Raw genomic sequence first — 6,760 nt, forward strand, 5'->3', positions numbered from 1 at the left:
AGGTGATTAACAAGACGCTCCTGTGTCAAGGGGGGTCCGAAATTAAGGTGTGCCTATCACGTCAAATTATGGTTAATGATTCATTTTGAATTTTGTGGAAAAAAGGCAGGTGATGAATTCTGATGCTGTAATTGTTTTTATCTGCTTATAATTGTCAGAAGTTTGCTTTAGTTTATGAGTAAGGTCAATGATAGTATTGATTGAGTAATAGTTTGTTATAGTTGTTCCTTTGTGTTTAGGTTAGCTTGAATTATTTCCTTATTTTATTTTGTGTAATAGGCTGTTTGTCTCTCCAGGGGGGTCAGGTGGAAAAGATGATTTGTGTGGTTCAGTGGACGGGGGTCTGATAAAACATTGGGTCAGTTAAGGGGCCAGCTATGTTTAAATTTATGTTTAAATTTTGGCGTGTCTGGGCTCTTCCGTTTGTCCTGACACGGGTTTGTGTCAGGAGGGGGGTTTCTGTGGTTAATTAGAGCCCAGATTATTCTAATAGACAACGTAGGATACAAAATACATAGAATAAGTGGTAATTAGCCACAAACATCATTTGGTTGTGCGAGACGAGACAGAGGTTCCAGTATAGCTGGAGTGGGCTACATCTGGGGGCCTCGTGAGAGAGACGTTCACTCAAACCACCCTTCCCCCTTCATGGAGAGTACGTACAAAGTACAAAGCCTTGACTATGTCTTAGGATGTTTCTGTTCTCATCAAGTCATAAACATATAGAACACCTGTATTTACATCTACAAACACAATGGTATGATAAGTCATGTATTTCATATTTGCAATAATGGGAGTTGTTGGATAGATGTAGACACATTTAGTTCATGTTAAAGTGTGAACCTAATCTTGAGGTATGAACATGAGTGATACTAAGGAGAGACATTCCTGGCCTGGGTGCTGGACACAGGTCGGACGGGTCAACTGTGGGAGGGCTAGGAAACAAAGCCTCTGTTCATTATAGCATGTGGTTGTGATTTGGGTTTGACACACACACACACACACACACACACATACACATACACATACACATACCGTACACACACACCTACACACACACACACACACACATGCACGGGATTTGGTACGTGTGGGAAGGGACCCACAGAAGTATATAGGAGCCTCGCGGAAGGAGGAACGGGGCTTCTCAGAGAATATTGGGTGCTGTTTGGTCATATTTGGCAAGCTCATGTTGTTCTTCAAATAAACTCAAAATGAGAAAGAAAAGGACACTGGATGGACCTCACTTTTTTATACAACCTGCATGGCATAATTTCCACCATTAATCAACATCAATATATTACAAATCTTATAGTTCACGAATTCAGAATAACTCAAACAAAAAAAGGCCGTCAAACGCCGCAGATACGATGTTACGGAGCATATTTATGTCCGCGTTCCAAAATTCCCATACGAAAATATAGTTATGAACAGGGACCCTACAATAAAGTGACATCCAAATTTCAGAAAAGCTTTATGGAGGGTTCCGAGAGGGGCTAGCTTGAGGCCAGCGTTGGAAAAAGTACTATTGTATATAAAATGTATTGCTATTGCAAATAGCCGAAAATAGCACACAAGCTTGTATATTGGCTATTTTCAAATGGCAAATGTATATAGGGTTGAAGGTCGGTTTTGTGATAATACTAATCCGATTTTAATATGAAAATCAAAGTGAGTGGTGCAACTCCGTGTGGGGTCCCCGGGGGGCCAAAGTGCCCAGATGTCCCTATACAAGTGATATGGTCAGCTTATGTTGTTTTAAATGTGCTCTATAAATAAAAGTTTTATTTGATATAAGCTCTGTATGTTGTGAAAGGATACAACATACGTCTGGCTCTCAGTCACTTGCATTTTTGAGTGGTGCAACCACTCCAAGGAACAGCAATGTCCGTGTTCACCTATGTGTTGGTTCACCTATGTATGTGTTCATGAGCACCAGTATGAGTACCAATAGGGGCGCTGTTGTGCCATGCAGAAACAGAGCGAGAGAGAGAGGAGGGGGAGAGAGAGAGAGAGGGGGGAGTTGCGCCACTCGGTTCACATGGGTGTGATTTGTTTTTTCTTTCTTTCTTTCTTCAGCCGATTAGAGCCCTTAGAGATCAAGATCTGGACTGAGGTCTCTCTCTGTCAATGGATTCCTGTGCTCTGTGGCTTTGGACCTGGGCCACCCGGGGGTTTTCCTCTGAAGGCTTCTGATGAAGACAGCTCAAAGTAGGAACCCCCTTCAGGCCTGTCATGATTATGACATTTTTACTGGACGATTAATTGTCACTCAAATAAATTGCGATTAATGATTTAATTGTGTCTTATAAGTACAATAAAACTGTCTCTTTAGTCGGAAGTCCTCAACCAACAATTTGACTACTAGTACAGTGGCTAACAGCCACATTTTGGGAGAATCGTGATCATTGAAATGGATCTTTGATGGTCACTCTTCGACTTAACAAACCGGGCCACTTGAAAATCAAATATGGCTGCCATTTATTTCAAGATGACCACCAAAATTAGACAGATTTTTGCATTTCAGTATGATTGATTGAATAGTTTATTAGACAAATGTAAAAACAGCAACAGAGTACAGTCATACACTCAGTCCTAAAAAAAAGTCCTTGCGGTCTTGTTTCCATTTTGGCCCTATGCAATCAATTCATAGACATGAAGAATAACAAAATTCAACATAAATAAATAAAAAATAAACTATGTAGAGTGGGGAATGTTGATTTCCTTTTTTATCACCTTTGGTGCCATGCTTGTTAGCCAACTGTCAGCTTGTTGTCGAGAATACATAACAAATGTAATCTCTTCTTTGCTGGAGAGTACTAGCCTATGTCATCAACTTTAACCTTGAAGTCATTTACAGTACATTGACCTTACTGAGCGAATGTTTGGAACCGAAAAGAATAGTTTGTTTTACCAAAGTGTAGTGAGAGTTTATCGGTAAGCCAAGTACGGATTTTGGTGAGTTCGGAACTGAGACTTGCATCTTTTTCTCACCCAAGATCAGGAGTGCTGACTCGTCTCAGAACAAGAACAATTTGCAGTTACAGGCAGCATTCATGTCGTTAATGTAAAGAAGAAACAAGTATGCTTCCTTGGGGAACCCCGCAGTTCACTGGGAGGGACGAGTCGAGGACATGAGGTTCCATTGATGTTAACCACTTGTTCTCTTCCCTCCAGGTAGGATTTCATCCACTTTATTGATGTGTTATCAAAACCGATCGCCTTCAGTTTTGTCCAGTAGAATTGAATGATGTACAATGATCTTGTAAATGAACGCCTTTCAGTGTAGAACGTCTTTGACTATACTTTTGTGATGTTAATCACCAAATAGCACTCTTTATGAACATTTCCAAACAGGAGTTAACATTGATAACATCTAAATTAAAACATTTGAAAAACGCTCCATGAAGTGAAGCAGATAACAGCAATATTTTGGGAGAATAATTCAAATGGTTGGAAATACTCAAGTAAAGTACAAATACCTTAAAATTGTACAGTAAGTAAATGTTAGTTTACACCACTGGATATTACATTACAGACTGTTGTCTGGCACTGCAGGAACACAGAGAATAAAATTCAATAATAACAAAATAAGTTTCTCACCAATCCGGTTTGAAGCATCTTTATTATGTAACGTAACACTGCTCGATTGTATTTTTTATTTATTGTGTAAAACGGTCCGACGTGGTTTTCAAACATTTCGTGGCCAAGGCACACCAATGGGCAGGTCAAACTCATAGCACAACTGTATTCATCAACACGGTCTCTTCCAACATAGCCTCGGTACCCAGGCTTTTGTTTTTGTTCGCATTCGACTCAAAAACTGAAATCCTGGGGGAACGACGGAGGGGCGTGAACTACAGTGCAGAGGGGTGACGCTCCAAATTTGTTGACGGTCAGTGTTGTCCACTGTTTTCTATCGGAGGGTAATTAACCACTCCGCTCTGCGTCTGTGATTAATCAACCTGCCGGTGATTTATATATCAACAATGACCACCTAGACAGCATGCATTATCCTTTGCATAATCGTCGCAGTCATCGATTACAAAAAAGCAGAAATAGCAGATCTACAAGCTTACAACAAGTTGTGGATCAGCTATTTCCGATGTTGTTATTTGTCATATCTGCCCTGTGCCTCAAAAACATTATCCCACGATTTTTGTAACTTATTTCTTTCCACCCAGTGTCAATTCTCTAGTGTAATCCTGGGCTCTACAGTCTACACTCCCTCTGCCAATCTGGGGAGAGGAATGGACTGACCTCATGCTTCCTTCAGTGCACGAGGAGTCAAAGCCACTTCTTACCACCTTTCCCAAATGTTTAGCTACCTTCTTTAAATATTATACAGTATATACAGTACAGTGGTCAGTCAGTGATATTGGCCCTTTCATTTCCTGGTCCTTTTTATTGCACGTTACACACCTACCACGTGGGTTTAGTTCCACAATCAACCACAGGGTGGAACAGTTGCTCAGAGTTCCTGTTTTTCTCCTCCTCTCTGTGCGTGTGTGTGTGGGGGGGGGAGACATAGAGAGATAGGAGAAGGACATTATGTCTCCACCCTGTTGCCTGTCATTGTTATTTTGCTATGGCAGCGCCTGTCAGGAAAGAGGCACCGGGGAATTGTGTGTGTGTGTGTGTGTGTGTGTGTGTGTGTGTGTGTGTGTGTGTGTGTGTGTGTGTGTGTGTGTGTGTGTGTGTGTGTGTGTGTGTGTGTGTGTGTGTGTGTGTGTGTGTGTGTGTGTGTGTGTGTGTCCTGAGCAAATGTTTAGTTCATATCACCCGTGATGTGCTGGTCGTACTCAGACGTGCAGTTTTCCAGTTCTTTCTGTAGTCTCACACTAGAAAGCTACACTTCATCTAAAGAATTCACTGTGTCATCTACGCAACCCGGTCTGTCTCACCCAAACACGGTGAAATAACAGGGATTGAATTCCGTACATACACTACTAGAAAACCCCAAAATCCGTACATATTACACACTAGTTTCAGACCGCGACGGAGGGGCGCCGTCTCAAGCGAGCTTGAGCAAAGAGCCACCACCAAACGAGCTAAAGCGAGCGGGTTGCCGTGGCGAACGTTGCGAAGTTCAATTAACCCATTTAGACCTAAGTTTCATTCTACAAATGTCTTCTAAATCATGACAGTTTTCTGAAATGTTTCTTCTGTCAGTAGTTCTCAAACGATTTAATGTCAAGGACCCCCAGAATTATATGTAAAGTACGTTTGCTCTGAATGAATATATATTCAAAGATTTGCAGCCACATTTTCAAAAAATTTCAAAAATAGCAGATATACAAGCTTGAGCTTGAGCTTGTAGATCTGCTATTTTTCAATAGCTAAAGTATGACATATTGCTTAAAACACCAAAAGCCACGCCTCCCGTCGCGGTCAAAACAGTAGTAATGTAATATGTACAGAATTGCCAGTCCGTGTTACAGCCAGGGATGGAACAGGTAGCCCTACTCACTTTTTTTTTGTTGAGTAAAAGGTATCAATACTCCAATGTAGAAATACTCTGTTCCAAGTAAAAGTCTGGAATTCAAAAAGTATTTGAGTAAAAGTACAAAAGTATTGGCATAAAAATGTACTTAAAGTACCAAAAGTAAAAGTAGGCTACTCATGGTGCAGAATGTCCCATTTCAAGTTTTCAGATGTATAATTTTTTTTAATGCCATACTATACTGTATAGCAGGGGTCCTCAACTAGAAATGATGAAGGTCCACAAATAATTTTTTGAATAAGACCGAGGTCCGGTCCCATGCGCGGCGTCCATCGGAGAGCGGGGCTCTATGCCCGTTTAGTATGGTCAAGCCAAGCTTATACAAATCAGATCGCCTTCCACCCAACCAATAATGGGGTGCAGAGTGCAGGCCCGGAGTGGAACTCCAAATCAGGCCGGGAGTTATACGCCCTGGCAGGCCACACTGCGTGCACACATAGCGCGCGCCAGAACTTTGGGGGCCCTTGGGGGACATTTTGGGGGCCTTTGCAGCAATTTCACATGAGAAATGTACCATCTGATGTTATTTATATTATTAACTTTTTTTGGGGTGGTCCGCAAAGAGGTGGTCCACGGTCCGGTCGCGGACCGCGGTCCGCCAGTTGAGTACCCCTGCTGTATAGGCTAGCCGGTTCCTCTGCGGGGATCAGTAACGTACTAGAATACTAAGAACACAAAGTACATCGTTATTCCTTCCAGCCGAGCGTCAGACAATGTCTGTCCAAATTCACACATCCAATAACATCACTGGGGACAGTACCTTGTCCTTCCAATAGAGGGCAGTGTCGTATGAGGTGTCCTCCATAGCAGCAGGTAATCGCAAATTGTTCTGTAATGCACTGTCCGAATGGACCCTTACAAGTCTGTATAACTCTTGAGATTGTACTTCCTTCACAGGTGTTACCGATGATACTTGAGTGGGTTCCAAATGGCCTCGCACGGGGCAACTGTGTACACTAAATGGAACAGGGCCCTTAAGAGACCTTATTTCCTGCCAGGATTAATTCATTCACCCATTCACCGCCAGCGTTTTCCCTGTGCAACCCTTTAGCATCATCGGTAATGCCTGTGAAGGAAGTAGGGAAGGGTCTCGGAGGTAGAGGGACCACGCCCACAGAGCGGCTGGCCAACGTTGAAGCCGCCCCACTCTACTGGCCAAAGCTGGACCTGCAAGCTGGCAGTTTTTTGTAGCACCAGTAAACCCCACGCAGCTGGGGTTTAACACAGAGAGCTCGTTAGAAAATGATCGAGAAAATG

Source organism: Protomyctophum parallelum (assembly GCF_964188405.1).
Source record: "Protomyctophum parallelum genome assembly, chromosome: 21".
Taxonomy (NCBI): Eukaryota; Metazoa; Chordata; class Actinopteri; order Myctophiformes; family Myctophidae; genus Protomyctophum; species Protomyctophum parallelum.